Below are 18,166 nucleotides of genomic sequence, written 5' to 3' on the forward strand. Positions count from 1 at the left end.
CATGTTTGTCTCCCTGCATTTTTTAATTTAGCTATCCTCTGGGGTGTCATATATGCCCTGTGGGTTATGTATAGCTGTATTTGCTGTAACCTCGCGTTCCTAGATACTTTCTTATGGTACCCTTGGGCCCGCTCCCACATCCCGTTGCTCATGGGTATCCCAGCCTCTTCTTCCCAGTCAAATCTCAATTGTACCGCTTCCTTCCCCACCTTGGACATCATTAGTTCATAGAGTCTGGATATCTCATGCCCTCCTTCTGCTATATCATATATCGTTTCTATGGCGGCATCCGGTTGCTCTTCTAGTGTTATTTCCGACCATGTATCTCTGATCCGCCGCACCATTCTGTTGTACTTTCAATATTGCCCTTCATGTAACCCCATTTACTCCACCAATGTCCCAAGTGCCTTTATCGCTCCTTCATGCCATACATCTCCCATTGTTACAATTCCTGCCGGTTCCCAGTGCCTCCTAATCGACTTCAGTAGTTGTCCATCCCCTCCCATCAATGCGACCAGCGGCACTTGTGGAGAACACGGGGCAGGATTCTCCACGGCCTGACAAGCTCTGCGCCACATCTTCCATCCCAGTACCAACATCTTTGAGCGCTCTATCACTTCTGACATGGGCAGCCATATCATTTCTCTCAGAAAATACGGGGCACACTCTAGTCTCAACAATCTTGATTCTGAGGTCGGGTCTTCCGATAACCATTTGGCCACATGTAGTTGGCTAGCTAGGTAGTAAATCTCATAATTTGGCAGTTTTATACCCCCCTTATTGTGCGTGTTCTGCAACTTCCAAAGGGCAATTCTATTCCTTGTCCCGTGCCATAGGAATTCTCTGCATATGCTCTGTAGCTTGATAAAGAATCTCCTCGGTATCAGGTATGGTATGTTCCCAAACAAATGTAACAATCTCGGCAATACCACCATCTTAAGCAGCGCCCCTCTTCCCATCATTGCCAGGGGGAGCTTGGCCCAGAACCTCATACTATTTTCGATGTTCTTTACCGCTTTCTCAGTGGTATGCTAGTGTTCTGCCTCTACCGTGTGATAAATGTCTGTTCCCAGGTATGTGAACGTGTTTGACTGCCATGGTATTTGCAAGATTGTTAATCTATCCAGTGGGACTCCCACATACCTCCCCAGCGGGAATATGCATGAATTTCTAGGGTTCACTGCTATGCCAGATAGCGACGCAAATCGCTCCATCACCCCCAGGATATATTGGACGTTTTCTTCAGGGTATCGTAAATACATCCGCATGTCGTCTGCATATAGCGAGACCCAAGTGCGGCTCCCCTTTGATGCTAATCACTATTACATCATACTGCTGCCGCAGGTATATCGCCAGGGGCTCCAATGCTAAGATATACAGCTCGGGGACCAAAGGCATCCTTGCCTAGTACCCCTACTCAGTTGCCATCTTTCCGAGATGATCGCCCCCATCTTGACCCTGGCTAGCGGTGCACTATATAGCAGTTTGACCCATCTGAGGTACCCCGGCCCTATCCCATAGTTGGTCAGAACTGCAGTCAGCCATGGCCATTTGACTGAGTCAAAGGCTTTTATTGCATCCAGCGACACTATTGCCATCTCTCCTGAATCCCCTTTTGTATGCTCTATAACCCTGTGAAGTCGCCTGAGGTTGTCTGATATGTGCCTGCGCGGGACATATCCTGTTTGGTCGGGGTGTATTAGTTTATTGATTATCCGTTTCATTCTGTTTGCAACACTGCCGTAAGCAGTTTGCTATCCTGGTTCAGCATTGATAGCGGTCTAAACTACCCACAGTCCTTGCCTGGTTTATTGGGCTTGGGTAGTGGAATAATTATCAGCTCTCTTAGGGATTCTGGTAGCCGCCCAGTTTCGAATGCCTCGTTTAGCGTTGCTAACAGAGGGGGGGAAGCACCGCTTTTCTATACGTTTTATAAAACTCACTCGGAAGTCCATCAGCCCCCGGGGTCTTACTAGTAGGTTGTTGTATTACCACCTCTTCTAGTTCCTCTAGAGCGATTGGGGCACCTAGGACCTCTCGCTCCTCCGCGGATATTCGTGGCATACCTATGTCTTCCAGTATGTCAATTATCTCCCTGCTGTCGCTTCTTCCTTCGTCCCCGTAAAATCTTTGATAGTATTCAAGGAACTCTTGGTTTACGCCCTCTTGGGTGTCCACTATTTGCCCGTCCTCCCCCCGTTATTGCTCTAATCACGGGTCTGGGTGTCTTGCTTTTGTACAGCCATGCCAACATCCTTCCTGGCTTGTCTCCTCCCGCATGTTGCCTCTCTACATACTTTTTATAGTTCAGATTACATAGTCTTTCCCAGTGTTCTGCACACTCTTGTTGCAGTTGGCTTATAGTTTCTGCGCCCTCCTTAGTGCTACCTCTCCTACCCAGGGCTGTTTCTAGCTTGGTGTCAGCCTTCTGCAGTTCCCTTAATATGCCTCCCTGCAGCCCTCTAGACTTGGCCATGGCTATCCCTCTAACCACCACTTTGAAGGCCTCCCATAGTGTGCCGGCCGACTCAACACTGCCGGTGTTAGTCTCAAAATAACTTATGATTTCTTCTCTCAAATCCTCCCTGAACATTGTATCTTTTAATGCTTCGGCTCTGAGTCGTCACGTGGGGATCCTGGCCCTTGTTGGTCGGTATTGCCATGTTAGGACCAGACAGAGGCGAGTGGTCCGATAAGACCCTTGCCTTATATTCCGTCTGTACCATTTCTGCCATCACCTACTGCGTGGCAAAGATGTAATCTAGTCTTGTGTATAGATTCTGTGGGGCCGAGTAATGCGAATATTGTCTGTCTTGTGGGTGGTGCACCCTCCATATATCCTCTAGCCTGAAGTCTGTCAACAGTGTATGCAGGGCCCTGGCAGGAGGGGCGGGCTTGACTTGTTTATCATCTGACATATCTGCCTTCGGGTTTAGTGTGCAGTTAAAATCCCCTCCCCAGATCACCGGCCCTCCCAGATGCAAGCTCACTTTATTGTATAGGGTCTTGAAGTATGTTGCTGTGTCCTGATTCGGGGCATATGGATTTATAATGCATATTTCTCTGTCACTCATGCTATGGTTTTGTGCATTCCTCCATCACAGCCCAGACAGGTGGTGTCTCTCGGATTCTCTCCATGGTCTAGCTACCACCAACGTCAACAGATGTTCCTTTGCAGATACCAGTGTGCATGCCTTTGGTGACAAACCGCTGGCGTTATCCCTGTATGCCAGATCCCGTCTCATTAGTCCACATAAGCTGGTAGACTTGGGTCGTCAGCTTCAGCCTTTTGACCGGCCAAGCCACAGTAACTGCTTGTTGTGAAAGGAGCCGGGAGAGCCACGCAGCCATCTGTGGTGCAGCAGCAGCCACAGCAGCTCTTTGGCAGCTTCCCCAAATCCTCACAGGATTCTCTGCATCAAACCCGCTCCTTCCCTTCCTCCAAGCAGGATTTAATCAGGTGGTTTTAATTGTGTCACTTTTGCATTAAGGGATGTTACTATTGAATGAACTGGGGTTTAACCATAATTGGGGGAATGTTCTCCCAGCAAGTAAATGTAATCTGATGGGAGGTTTTCACCCAGTTGTATGGAACAGTCCGTTCCTGTGTGACACAACCCTTGACAGTTCTTTTGGTGGGCTGGTGGTAGCTTTTTGGGGGTTGCCCACAATCTTCTTACCAACCAGAAACTCTCAAATGTGCCTTTCTCTAGAGCTCTCTGTGGACTTTCAGCATAAGCAGTGGGTTCCCACTCGGCCTTCCCATGAGCCTCACTCTTGCCCCGACTGGTAATCGTGAAGCTGTGCCGGGGCTCTGGCATTGCTTTCTCTTAGTGGCAGTCATCCATCCTCTCTTCCTGAAGATCGAAGCCCTCCAAAGCCCAGGATGCATGGACCTGTTCTCTTGTTAAGACTGAACAAGCTGCCATTGAAGGTGGGCCGCAGTCTATGGGTCCTCGTAGTGCACTATGCTAAAGCCGAACGCCGAGCTCGAAAACATTCCATAGAGTATTGGTCCCTATTGCTGAGCTCCTCTGGTAATACCTTTACACACCCTCTTCCTGGCTAAACTTGAGTTCTTGCACTAGAGGAAGGGAGGTGGGAAGAATCCAGAGCATGTAAGAGCTGTGGGCCAGAGACTGGCCCCCACACTAGGACTGTTGAGGGAGCTTTGTGGGGAAGGAGGAGTAGAGTTGGGGTCAATGAAGGGATCCTGAGGGACCTGAAGTTTTGGAGGCGCTATGGTGAGTAACATATTCCATTTTTGGACACCGTTACCTTCCTCCACAGACAAGCTTTTCTTTTGCACCGTTTACTGCCACTGCATGTGGTGCTCATGGTTTATTGCCCTGTGTTGTTTGCCCTCTAGGTGGTAGTCCTGGGTTGCAACCTTGTGTTTCCTGCTTCTGAACATGGTGTTCAGTTTTTCCACACTGTTACTTTCTCCTGCAGCTGGTGGCCTTTGTTCGCCATTTGTTCCTGTTCATTGTAGGTGGGTGGATTTGGTTTGCCACCCTATGTTTCTAGCCCCTGCAGCTGATGAGCTTTTCTGCCCTGTGTTTCAAGACCCCTGTAGTGTAGTGGTCTGTGTTTTCAGATACATTTTTTTTTCTGTTCAGGAGCCAGTGTCGCCTTCGCAAACTCATGTAAAAAGTCTGTCCGTTTGCCTCATTAGCTAAGGGCCGCAGTGATCTGTAAATCCAGGCAAGCGTTCTGGAGGCAAGGAGGTAGGCAGGAGCATAGAGTCATACAGCATTACTTTGAATAAAGGAACATCCACACGGATGTCTATGTTGAATGTACTGTAGATCTCTTAAAAGTTCCTTGAGCATGTATGTGCAGTGACGGCTCAGTACCGTGGGTTGACATCTCTGGTCTCAGAGGCAACCGTTCTCAAGTTCCTTCCCTGACAGGTAGGGTACACTGCAAACAATGGCTGAAACACGTGTATGGGGTTGCTGTTGGTACAGAGGAGAATTGCCTAGCATTTCAGTGCTGGACTGCCCATGGGTAGGACAAAGACTGATATGCAGGGATATTTCTTCTCTGTGAAAGGGACAGTGAGCTAAAGACTTGGTTGAGACTCTCCCGGGGGCCATCCACCCAAGAACAAGTCAATGGGCTGTGTTCGTGCTGCTAGAGAGACTCCCAGAACCCCCCCTTTTTTGTTTTGGATACTGTTTCCCTTTCGAGCAGCATCCTCCAGACCATGGTCCCCCAGCCATAGATCACATATTACATAATATATTGAACCCTCAACCCTCCCCACTCCCCCCTCGCCGGAGTGAGAACTTTCCATTAGTCTTCCTTTATTCCGTTGGATTTATAACATGTCCATTACCCTGATCTTATGGGAACATCATTGTAGCATACATTTACTTTGTAGATACACCAATATCTGCCGTCAGTCTATTTTTAAGGTATCCTGGTCTCCCTGGATCTTATGTTGCCCATTCCAGTGAGACAAAGCTCCACACTTTCTGTAGTCAGTCGTGGGTGCTGATTGCTGTTTCCGCGGTTGCGCTATCACCAACCAGGCTGCTATCAGGAGGGTCATAAATCCCTGTTTCTGCATTTTAGTATACATTTTCGTCCCTGGATCCCGCATCCCAAACATCCATACCCTTTCCCCTAATACCTCCATTCCCTGAAACAGCTCCTGCATCTGCCTCTTCACCCCGACCCAATATGATTGTAGAACCGGGCAGCTCCACCAAATATGTCTCCAGTTCCCCAGCAACTTAACCACCCCCCCTGCCCCTCAGCATAGATCTGATGCCAAGGGAAACATTGCGTGAATTCTCTCGGGTGTACACATGTTCCCACTGTCTTCTTGGAATGGCTTCCCCCAGCGTCCCTTCCCATTTTTTCATATACTTCGAATGAACTATTTCTTTGTGGTCGTTTAAGTACTTATAGAAGTTTCATACCAAGCTTCTTGTGCCCGTGTGAGTCGTTATGTATTCTTCAATAGGGCTCAGCTGCTTTGTGGCTGCCTCCTTAATCGTTGGGGTAACTAACCTATGTTTCAATTGGTTATATGTAAAACTATCCCTCTCTGTTAGCCCATATTGTGCATGCATTCCTCACAGGTCCTCAGGGCCTGCCCCGGTACATATCCTATATCTTCTGGCATCCCACCCCCGTCCAAGCTTTGAATGCCCCTTTTTCCATTCCCGGCTGAAAATCCGGATATCCGAACAGTGGATAAAATGGAGATGCGTTTACCGTTGAGGCTCTTTGCTCAATTGCCTGATCCCATACGTCCACCCCTACCCCAATAATCTCACTTTTCTTGATATTTGGGTGTATATGCTGTTTATTCAACCACATAAGCCCCGAGAGGGAAGATCCCGCTACCGCCCTGTCTTGTTGGGCCCATATTCTTTGTTGGTCGTCTGCTAAACATTCTTTCACCACCCATAGTTGGGCAGCCTCGTAGTATTTGTGGAAATGGAGGGAGAGTGCTAGACCCCCTCGATTCCTTGGGGCCGTTGATGTACACATAGATACCCTTGGGGGTTTCCTTTTCCAAATGTATGACGTTATGGCTCTCTTCAGGGATCTGAAGAAAATCTTTGGAACCCTAATAGGCAGTGCTTGGAAGTAATATAATCATTTCAACACTATCACCATCTTTATTGCCATCATTCGTCCCCATCATGTTATTGTCAGGGGGTTCCATTTCATAAGGTCCGTTTGAATTTTTGCCAACATTTGTGGGTAGTTTGCCCCATACATTTTCCCTATCGTTTTTGTTAGTATTATGCCCAAATATGCAATTCCTTTTTCCGCGATTTTTAAATGTGTTGTAGAGTTGTAGACCCCAGCCTATCCATTGCCTCCGGATTATTTCTGTCTGTTAATCGTTAGTCCAGATAATGCCCCAAATACTTCCAACTTCTTCATGAGCGCTGGCAAGGAGTTTTCCAGATCTGATGATGCTAACGGCATATCATCTGTGACAGCGATTGTTTTGTGCGCCTCTCCTGCCATTGTTATTCCCTGCATCAGATCTGTCACCCGTAATTTAGTCACTAGAGGTTATAGGAAGACAGTTTCCATCCTTTTGAAGGAGATCCATCCGCTTCTTTCAAAGAGCGTGATCAAACTGGTACCACGCTCAGAACGAGGGAGGGGGTGCTACTCCACCTATTTTCTGGTGCCAAAGAAAGACTGGAGCTTACGTCCCACTCTGGATCTGCGGCTGCTTAGCCTGTTCCTGCAGAAGGACAAGTTCAAAATGGTCACTCTCTTGCCCGGATCCTGAAATCCCTCAATCTGCAGACCCGGTTGGTCTCACTAGATTTCCAGGAGGCCTACTTCCATGTGCCGATTTTATCGAAAGCACAGGAAGTACCTGAGGTTTGTGGTCCTGCCTTTCTTCGGCCCGAGGGTTTTCACCAAGCTGCTAGCAGTGATGGCAGCTCGCCTCAGGAGGGAGGGCATTCATGTCTTTCCGTTCCTGGATGATTGGCTCATACGAGCTTGCTCTCCAGCTCTAGTGTTGGAGCATCTACTTCATGCATGCACTCTGATGCCTAATTTGGGCTTTTCCCTGGACTTCAAAAAGTCTCAAGTTTCACCATCCCAGTTCCTTCGATTTATCGGAGCGGTCTTGAACATTCGCCTGGGCAGGGCCTTCCCACCTGAGAACAGAGTGGCAAACATACTTTGATGGTGACAATCTTCCAGTCCTAGGTATGGGTACCAGCCTCTGCCTTTCTGCACCTTCTGGGCCTCATGGCACCGGCATCCTTGTCGTGTCGGAGGCGAGGCTGTGCAGGAGATTGCTGCAGTGACTTCTTCGTTGCCAGTGGTCGCAGTTTCAGGGCCACATGTCAGATCTATTACAGTATGGCTCAGGATTTTGCAGGGGTACGACTTCCTTTCATTAACGCCCGTTTTTACGATGGGTGTTTTTACTCTTTGTAAAAACACCAGTCGTAAAAACGAGTGTCGATGAAATGACATAGAACCCTTGTAAGATGGCCTATGACACAAGATGGACGCATCTCTATCTGGCTGGGGTGCTCAGCTGTCGGAACTGACAGTGATCGGACATTGTTTTTTTTTTTTTTGTTTGTTTATAATTTATAATGCGCATCATACCCGGGGGTAACAGGGCGCAGCAATTACACGTATATGCGAAGCTTAGTTACACACAGTTATACAGGATACAAACACGTGATAAATTATATACAGAGAAGGCATATGTACAAAACATGATGTGCAGTGGGCGAGTATGGACACAGGGATATATATAAAAAAATAGAGTCCAGGGGATCGTTGGTTGCACGCTGTTGTGGTTGTAGCAGTAGGCGAAGGGTTTAGGAAAGCTGGTAGTTGGATTTTAACCAAATGATGGTGTTGGCTCTAAACTTGTGATAAGTTTGGTCTGTTCTGAAGCTGGGAGGCAAGGTGTTCCAGAATTGGGACGCTTTCACTGGGAAGCTATTACCTCCAATTGTGGATCGTTTGAAGCTAGTTATAACAAGGCAATCTTTATTGATAAGTCTTACTGGTCTAGTGGAAGTTTGCTTATGAAATCTCTCAGCCAGGTAGATGGGTGCAGCATTGTTAAGTGATTTGTGTGTCAACAATAGAGTTTTTAGGATGACTTTGTTGTAGGTTGGTAGCTAGTTGTTCTGTCAGCTAGTCTCGGATATATGGTCTCTTCTGGAGATGGCTAGGGCTGCTCGAAGGGCATTATTTTGTAAGATTTGGATTCTTTTGATAATGGCTTTGGAAGCTCCTAGGTAGAGGGCATTACAATAGCGCAGTCGTGAGAGGAGGAGGGCTCTGGCTAGGGTAATGCAACTGCTTTCAGATAGGAAAGGTTTGCCAGTACGTATCAGTTTGCACGTGTAGGCTGTGGCAGATGCTAATGAGTTGACCTGTTTAGTGAATGAGAGGTGAGAGTCGAGATAGAAACTAAGTGTTTTTACCTCGTGCTCTACTTTTATGGTGTTGCCATCAATTATAAATTATGAATAATTAGGACCTAGTTTTTTTAAGTTAGTCTGGGTGCCCAGGATAATGGGTTTGGCTTTATCATCATTCAGGCATAGACCTTGTGTGGCCATTCATGCCTGGATGATGATATACACTCTGTTCACCAAGGTCAAATCCTTTTCATAATCCCCGTAAAGGGGGAGGAGGATCTGGGTATCATCTGCATAATTAGTGTAGGTGATACCGAGATGGTCCAGATCATCGAAAAGGGGCTTAATGAAGATGTTAGAGTGTCGGCGAAACACAGGAACCCTGGCGCACCCCGCAGGTAAGGGGTATGGGGTCTGCAGCAGCTAGCGGCGAGAAGACCCTCATTGTTCTGCCATTTAAGAAGGATCTAATCCAGGTAACCGCTTCCTCAGAGAAGTGTGCTGCAGTATTTAGGTGCTTGCAGAGGATGGTGTGGTCGACTAAATCGAAGGCAGCTGAGAGATCTAGAATGCTGATTTCCCATTGTCTTTAAGCTCGTCGATTTGGGTCTTCAAGTCGATGAGGGCAGTTTCTGTGCCGTGCTGGGGGCGGAAACTTGATTGCCTAGCTCCTAGAAGATGATGTTGTTCCAAGTGTTTTTGAATTTGAGTGTATGCTACCTTATCCAAGATTTTTAGAAGGAAGGGCACAGTAGTGATAGGTCTATAATTAGTGGGTGTGGATGGGTCAAGGGTGGGTTTTTTTAGGAGTGGGAGTACCCATGATTGTTTAAGGTTAGTGGGAAAAATGCCCGTCGTAAAGGATGCATTAATGAGTTTGGTGATGAATGGGGATAGATCACGGGCGGCATCCTTGATAAGCTGTGCAGGGCATAGGTCTCCCTGACAATTCGAAGGTTTGAGGGACAGAATAATTCTTTCCACTTCAAGGATGGAGACCTTGGTGAAATTGAATCACATGGATTCGTCTCTGCTAGCCTTGTCAGTGGTACTGGGGGTGAGGGGATCATTTAAGCCAATTTTTTTGCATGAGATTTTATTATGTAGAGTAGCTATTTTATTGGCTAGGGCAAATTGGATATCCTCGGTCATTGGTCTTCTGCAGAGTCTTGGTAACACATCAAATTGCTGGAGTTGAAGGAGATCTGCCTGGCCCTATTCACCTTCCTCCCCTCTGTGAAACGCAAGACCGTACTCGTTCTGACAGACAACACAGTGGACATGCACTGCCTCAACAAGAGGGCTGGTGTAGGGTCCTTGCCTCTGTGCACAGAAGCAATGCGACAGTGGTTCTGGAGAACAATATTGTCTCTCTGATAGCGGCTCATATGGGCGGACGAGAGAATGTCACAACAGATGCCTTAGGCAGAACAACTTCGGCCTCCCACAAGTGGGAGCTCTGTCAGGAAGTTCTGGAGGAGATCTTCTCCTTTTAGGGGGCTCCTCAAGTGGACCTCTTCTCTTCCAGTGTCAACAGGAAATGGGAGTATTTCTGTTCTAGGGAATGTCCTCATCTGGGAGCTCTGGGAGACGCATTAATAGCCAAGTGGTCATTCCACCACCTTTATGCATTCCCACAGATCCCCATCATTCCGCTGGTTATCAGGAGATTGCACCTGTTCAGAACCACATTGATCCTGATCACTGCAGACTGGGCTCAGAGGACGTGGTATCCAGAGTTGTTGTATATGTCCATCCGTCCTCCCTGGCACCTTCCGGAGAGAGTCGACTTGCTCTTCCAGTCGGCGGGGTGGGTGCTCCACCCGAACCTCAGGAGCCTGAACCTTCATGCTTGGCTACTGAGAGCCTGAGAAACGAGCACTGGGACTTGTTGAACAACATCCTGGATGTTGTCCTTTCAGCTTAGAGTTCTGCCACAGTCATTTTATGCCTGCAGGAGGTATTCATATCCGGTTTGGTGCCGGGAGAGGGATCTGGACCCTCTGTCCTGTCCTTTGTCCCCTGTTTTGGACTTTCTTTGGTACAGGCGGGCCGACAGATTGGCACCGTATAGGGATACCTCACCGCTATTTCAGTTTTCATGAGTTTCCTAAAAGAGGGCTCATGCTTCACAATCCCCACTGTTATGCAGTTCATGTGGTGGTTGTGTCAAACTAGAAATTATATCGTGCCTCCTATTGCTACGAATATATGTATATTGGCCTACGCCAAGCTGCTAACAAGCTGCTTATAAACTACATGTGAATAAACTCGCATTGCAAGGTCCTGACCTTAGAAACCATGTAAACTGTCATTTTGGGTCAAGCCGCCATTTTAGGTTTTCTTGCTCTATAAAGTCACCATGTGAGCTAAAATAGTAGCCTATGTTATTCAGAACAGAACTCGATTGTCATGACCTCTGTACAGCTAATGTATAACTTGCCTGCAGGCCACTTGTCATGAGCTGAGACCTTGTCCTTCTGCTGACCTGTGTGCAATGGATTACCTGTATCACCGAAACTGATCTATAATTGAATGAGAACACCTGCTTAACTACATTGTATAAACTAAGTCCCGCATTGTAATGTTAGGCCTAGAGCATACATTATTACCATTTCTTCTTGTTAATGTATAAACCTAAGATGAACTAGATTTGACCTGGCAAGGGACCCTAGAGCAGTAACTTATTTATGGAATGGTTAACCTGCAGAAAGGCTGGTCAACAGGCTGGAGAAATGTATAAAAGCCTGACTGTTTCAATGAATATTTGCACTCACTGAGCACACCGAACCACGCCGGTGTTCGCTGTGTTGTACTGAGGGTCGATAGCTATCTGAATTTTGTTCTGTCCTTTTGTAACTGGATTCAGTATAAAATAAAGTACTTTGTATGTTCCTTTGTAACCTGTGTTTGGTGTGTTTCCTTTTTGGTTACTTGCCTCATATTATTTCCTTGTTTTCACAGTTGGCGCCCGGAATAGGGACCCTCAAGATTGATGCCGGATTATTGAAGGTTGACGCACGCTATCGGACCGGGATCGGACGGTGCGACATAACGGGCCCGACTGAACGAGACGCCGCAGCAGCGCTGCACAATCCGTTCCCTGGACGATAGCTGTGTGGTCTGAGACGGCATCTTGACGAGGGTCAATTTTTTGAGGCGGGCAGATTTGCCGAAATCACCATACACAAGGTAAAATTCGTTAGGTAAGTCCTTTGTAAACCGATCGGTCCTCCTTAGGTTTGGTCAGGTGAGTCGTTACCCGACTCTTAATTCAACCCTGACAATTGGAATTTGGCGCATTGTATCTGCAGACACAATTATTGACCAGGTAATACCGAGTATTTGACAAATGCCTGGGAAATTGTCTAGCTGCTTTAGGTCATTATTCCGCAGCGATAGACAATCTTTGGAATTTAGCCATCCGGCACCACAGGAGGGGTCACCGGCATGTACTATGTACTGTAAGCATGGCATTGGAAGTGTAGTATTTAATAAAATTTGGCACAGACAAACCAGACATGCCTCCGAACTTCAGTGGCCAGTCAATGGTAGTTTTGAGATCCCTCGTATTGAATATTTAGAGTCAGTCTTGTTAAAAAAAAGGCGGCCAGACCTGCAGCATTTGATGTTTTGCAAAATTGGAAAAGAGAAGCGTTGCAGCAGCTTAAAAGTAGGGAAAAACATGCGCGCCGTCATAAAACAAATGCTGAAAAGGTGTTGTTATATGATCAGGACAAACAGTCTAAGTCGGTTAGGAATATGGACAGGGCTTTCTCACTCGGTATTCAGAAAATCTATCCTTCTAAAGATCTTCATGTTTCTGATGAGTTTATCGACAAATTGTTAAATGAACGAAGGCCTGGTGCCTCTGCACCACCTCCGTATGTTCCTCTTCCTCCTGCTGTACCTCTTCCTGCTGTTATTCCTGCTCTTCCTGCTCAGCCTGTTGTTCCTATTCCTCCGGTTGTTGTTCCTCCACCTGCTCCTCTGCCTCTTCCCATTGCACCTGTAATAGTACCTCCATTGAATTTGCCTGACCCCTCACTCCCAAGTAGTTCTGTACCGCTTGTAGTTGATCAGGGTGCGGGGTCGAGGATTGTTACTCGTAATACTGTTCCTACAGAAAAGAAACAGGATTTGTTTGCAAGGGCTAAGCATTGTATGGAGAGAGATGATCGAGTTAATGTTCTTGCCACACTTTCTAATATAGATAATTTTCCTGAGAAAAATGTTTTCATTGAAGGTTTAGGGATTCATTTATGTGTAATGTGGGGTAAATTAAATAATGCAGACCTCCCACAAGGGTTGAGGGACCTGAATACCTTAGCGTTTTCAAGAGACACTGTGGAGAAGGTACATGAGCATGTTGAGAGGATATTTCAGTATAGGAAGGAGTTGGAAAGGTTACGGAATGAGGATGACGAAGAAGAAAGTATGTATGTACAGAAACGATTTCTTCCGTGTCGTAAATCGACATCTGAGGAGGTGTGAATTTGTACAAAAGATGCGATTAGATGGATTTCAGACATATCGATAACTCCAGTTGAGGTATATGACACATACAGTCAATATACGCTAGAAATGCAGAGGAAAGTGATACAGGTAATGGTACAGTACCTGCAGGATGAATGTTTAAAGAGAAAGGTTAGTTGTCCCAGAGTTATTGAGCATTTATAAGTGAGCTTTTTCACTTGACACTTCTTCAACTGCTTTAGCGCTCGACTTAGCTCTGTTGCTTAGTAAGCGTTCGGAGTTGCCTACATCTCAGTTGCCTATGAGAGAGGTTCCTCCGACATTTGTCCCAAAGGTTGAGATTCCTGCTAATGCTGCAGCAGGTACACCTGCAGTGGACATTCCTGCACATTATGTATCGCAGTTTGTTCACGTCCCGTTTTCACGAAAGGAAGTGAATACTATTAGACAAACTATTCCTGACATTAGGAAAAATCCGACAGGGTTCTATAAAGAGATAGTCCGTTTTGCAGTCCTCAGTGTTTACCCTAGGCGACATTGATTTGCTATTCCCTGTACTCCTGCCTGTAGATTTGTGGAAACAAGTTAGAACTATAGACGATGTACCAGGGTTGGGAGATACATGGGCTAACATAGTTAGGCTTGATGGGGAAAGGCCAGCTGGTGAGAGACCACCTCAGGTGATACTAACTTTGCCTGACAGAATCATTGCAAAACTGAAAACTATAATCCCCGAAAAGAGAATTATTTGGGACAAGCTTACGGCCTGTGTCCAAGGAAAATCTGAGGGTGCTACCGAGTTCTTTAATCGGTTCGAACAGGTATTCTCGGATTTCAGTGGACAAGACTTAGGCACAGAGTCTGGGAAAAGATTATTTGTGGACAAATTTGTACGTGGATTGCTGCCTGACATCCAGTCAGAAATTATGTCTTTTGAGAGCACTTGGCAGGCGAAATCCCAATCAGAAGTACTGCACATGGCTCAGTACTACGAGAACCGTGTCAATAATGAAAAAGATAGAGTCGAGAAGAGAAAAGGTGATTTGAAGACTAAAGTATTGTTACAGCAAATTGTTAGAGGCCCCAGAGGGGGTAGTTCGCAGATTAGAGGTCAGTATGTTCCACAAGGGAATGTGCCATTGGGTCCTGTGAATATTAACCAGTGTGCCTATTGTCACCAGGAGGGTCATTGGCGTGCACAATGCCCCGTCCTTCGACAGAGGTCGAATAACACATTTGGAAATATGGGTAGACGATCCAGAGGTCGCCCGGGTGTAGGGGGCCCTGGTAGAGGCCAGGTTTCGCAGGATCCCCAACAACCTTTTTCACAGGATAATCAGACTTCGAGTGTGGATACTAGAAACATATTTGATCATCCTTCTGCTGCATATCTATCTGAAGAGCTTCCTTTTGATGATATTTTGTTTCGTTAGGATTGCCCGAAGCAGGGTTTGGAACCTACACCTATTCCCGTTAATCAGAAAGGTCCCTACGTTGAAATGGTAGTGGGAAATAGGAAACATCAATTTTTGATAGACACTGGAGCACAGAGGTGCTCCATTGATCATTCTCTGGTTCCAAACATTCCACTGTCAGGGCAAAACAATGTTTCTGTAGGGTTTTCTGGCACACCAGTTGTTTGTCCGGTTTCTTCACCGGTACCTATTTCTTTGGGTCCCTTTACGGACCACTGTCCATTTCTCTTGACTTCGAATTGTGGAGAGAATTTGCTGGGGTTGAATCTGTTGAAGGAATTAAATGCGGTAATTCATTGTTCTTCTGATGGAGTGTGTTTGACGATTTCACCACAGCAATGTTCTGTTTCGCAATTCTTGACTAGACCTTTGCAGCTAGAATTCAGTAATGTACCAGAGTGTTTGTGGGCAGTTGATGACAATGATGTCGGTGTTTTGCAGATTGAGCCTGTTAAAATAGTTTTGAAACATGGAATTAAGCTGCCACGTATCCCACAGTATAAGATCTCAGTTGAAGGCGAGCGAGCTTTGAAGAGCATTGTTTCCGATTTTGTGCATCGTGGGGTGATTGAAGATATTGCAGGAAGTTTGTGCAATAGTCCGATTTTACCCGTGTACAAAAAAGTGATAATGCAATTCCATTTAGTTTTATAATTGATTTACGTGCCATTAATAAGGTTGTCGCTCCGCAATTTCCAATTGTGCCTGATGTGACGACAATATTAACCATGATTCCAGCTACGGCTACTCACTTCAGTGTTGTGGACCTAAAGAATGCTTTCTTCAGTATTCCTATACATGAGGATAGTAGATACTTGTTCGCGTTCACCTTAGGGGGACGCTCATTCACATTTACTCGTGCACCTCAAGGTTATACTGAGAGTCCTAGTATTTATAGTAGGGCTTTGAAAGAGCAGCTTGATACCCTTGGATTGCCCCCTACTTGTACATTGCTTCAATATGTTGATGATTTGCTTTTAGCCGCTGACTCTGAGAGCTCTTGTAAAGAGGGCACTGTGTTGTTGCTCATCCATCTAGCTAAGCATGGTCACAAAGCTTCGCTCAAAAAAGTTTCAATATTGTTGCCAGGAGGTCGCCTATTTAGGCTATCTCCTGTCAAAGGAGGGAAGAAGATTGACACCTGAAAGAATAAAACACATTTCTGGCATGTCTGTCCCAAATACACAAAAGGAAGTTAGAGCCTTGATAGGTATGGCTTCTTACTGTAGGTTATGGATCCCAAACTTCTCACTAGTGATAAAACCGATGTTGGCCTTGATGAAGAAGGGTATTTCTTCGCCATTGCCATGGAATACGGAGCATCAACATTCATTCGAGTTGCTCAAGACTGCATTATGTTCGGCGCCAGTTTTGGGCACACTGAACTATGAGAAGGCCTTTGTGTTGTTTGTGCATGAATGTGATGGATGTGCTTTGGTTGTATTAACGCAGGAACATGGAGGGAAGAATAGGCCATGCGGTTACTACTCTTCCGCCCTTGATCCTGTTGCATGCGCTTTGCCAAGATGTTTGCGCGCTGTCGCTGCTGCTGCGTCTGTAAAACAGAGTGAGGGAATGGTCCTAGGCCATGATTTAACCCTGATGGTGCCTCACTCTGTAGATATTCTATTGAACCAAACGCAACACCTCACTTCCGCACAACTGACAAGATATGAATTAATCTTGTTTGCTCCCCACATTCAAATTATGAGGTGCTGCGTTCTTAATCCGGCTGAACTCCTACCTTTCCCGCAAAATACTGTTTGCGGTGACGAAGAGTCACATGACTGCCTGTATACTACTGAACAAGATACAAAAGGCAGAGTTGATTTGAGGGACACTCCTTTGGATAACCCACAAGGGGAGCTGTTTTGTGATGGCTTCTGCTTCAAACTACTGGATGTTACATCCACAGCTGCTTATGCAATCACTACATTGAGTACGGTTGTGGAGACCAAACGCAGGCCGCAGAGATTATAGCATTGACTCGAGCTTGTGAGCTTTCCGAAGGGCTAACAGTAAACATATATACTGATAGCCAGTATGCCTTTGGGGTGGCTCACAACTTTGGGAGACTTTGGTCAGAGAGAGGGTTTTTAACTTCGCATGGCACCAAGATCCAACATGGCTCCCTGATAGTACAATTGCTTTCAGCGCTTGCGCTCCCTAGTCAGTTAGCAATCATTAAGTGCGCAGCACATCGCAAGATTATAGATGATGTAGGGAAAGGGAATGCTTTCGCTGATCAAATAGCTAGACAAACTGCCTCTGATCTCTTCACGGAGATGTATGTTTCAAGGGAGACTGTAGATGCCTATGCAATGGATGAGGTTGTTGGGTCTGTACGGGATATCCAAGCCGATGCCACATTAGAAGAATCCAAGAGGTGGGCTGAGGGCTTGAGGAAACTCGATGATGATGGGTGTTGGGTGGACATGATTGAAGGGAAATGGTTGCTTCCTAATGCCTATATAGTAATGATGGTTACCATGGCACACGGTCCCACACATGTGTGCACTCAACAGATCAAGAGAATGTTAGAGGAAAGTCTGGGTAAATGATAAGATTTCAAAAATTGCCCAGCATTATGTTCAAAATTGCATGATTTGCCTACAACACAATGTGGGAAAGGGGACAGCAACTCCAAAAGGTAGCTTTGGGCCTCCTTCTGTCCCGTTTGAAGTGATTCACTTTGACTTTATTGAAATGGAGCGATGTAACAATCTAAAATATGTCCTTGTGGTCATTTGTGCCTTTAGTAAGTGTGTCGAGGCTTTCCCTGTTAAAGACGCTACAGCCATGACCACTGCAAAGACCATGTTAAAGGAATTCTTCCCACGGTTCGGTTTGCCGAGAGTTATCTGGTCGGATAATGGTCCGCATTTTATCGCTGCTGTAATTCTACAGATATGTACGGCATTGCAAATTGACAAACGATTCCATTCGGCCAGACATGCTCAGAGCGCCGGATTAGTGGAAAGACACAATGGTATCATAAAAAACAAGCTCGCTAAGACGTGTGCCGGCACCAAACTAAAATGGCCGGACGCCTTACCGATCGTGTTACTTTCAATGCGGACAACCCCTCAAACTAAGACTGGGCTCTCTCCCTTTGAGGTGGTAATGGGGAGACCTGCTAATATTTGGGGTTTGTCTAAAAGCTGCGCATTGCGCGATGTAGAAAATGTACTTCTCTCCGACAACTGTAACCAGTTAACTAAAAACCTGTATTTCATTTATCACCAGGTGTTTTCAGCTTTACCTGTACGGTTCACGGGCCCAGGGCACGATATACAGCCTGGAAGTTGGGTCCTAGTGAAGGCCTACGAA

General features: G+C 46.2%; 1 protein-coding gene across 2 annotated transcripts in view; it reads left to right on the top strand.

The window, feature by feature from the left end:
* PKN3 (protein kinase N3) overlaps nt 1-18,166 on the top strand; it is a 436,492-nt gene that overhangs the window by 240,855 nt on the left and 177,471 nt on the right. The gene's annotated exons all lie outside the window — the stretch shown is intronic.

This window comes from Ambystoma mexicanum, chromosome 8 (genome assembly GCF_040938575.1).
Source record: "Ambystoma mexicanum isolate Mex_15411 chromosome 8, UKY_AmexF1_1, whole genome shotgun sequence".
In the NCBI taxonomy this organism is placed as follows: Eukaryota; Metazoa; Chordata; class Amphibia; order Caudata; family Ambystomatidae; genus Ambystoma; species Ambystoma mexicanum.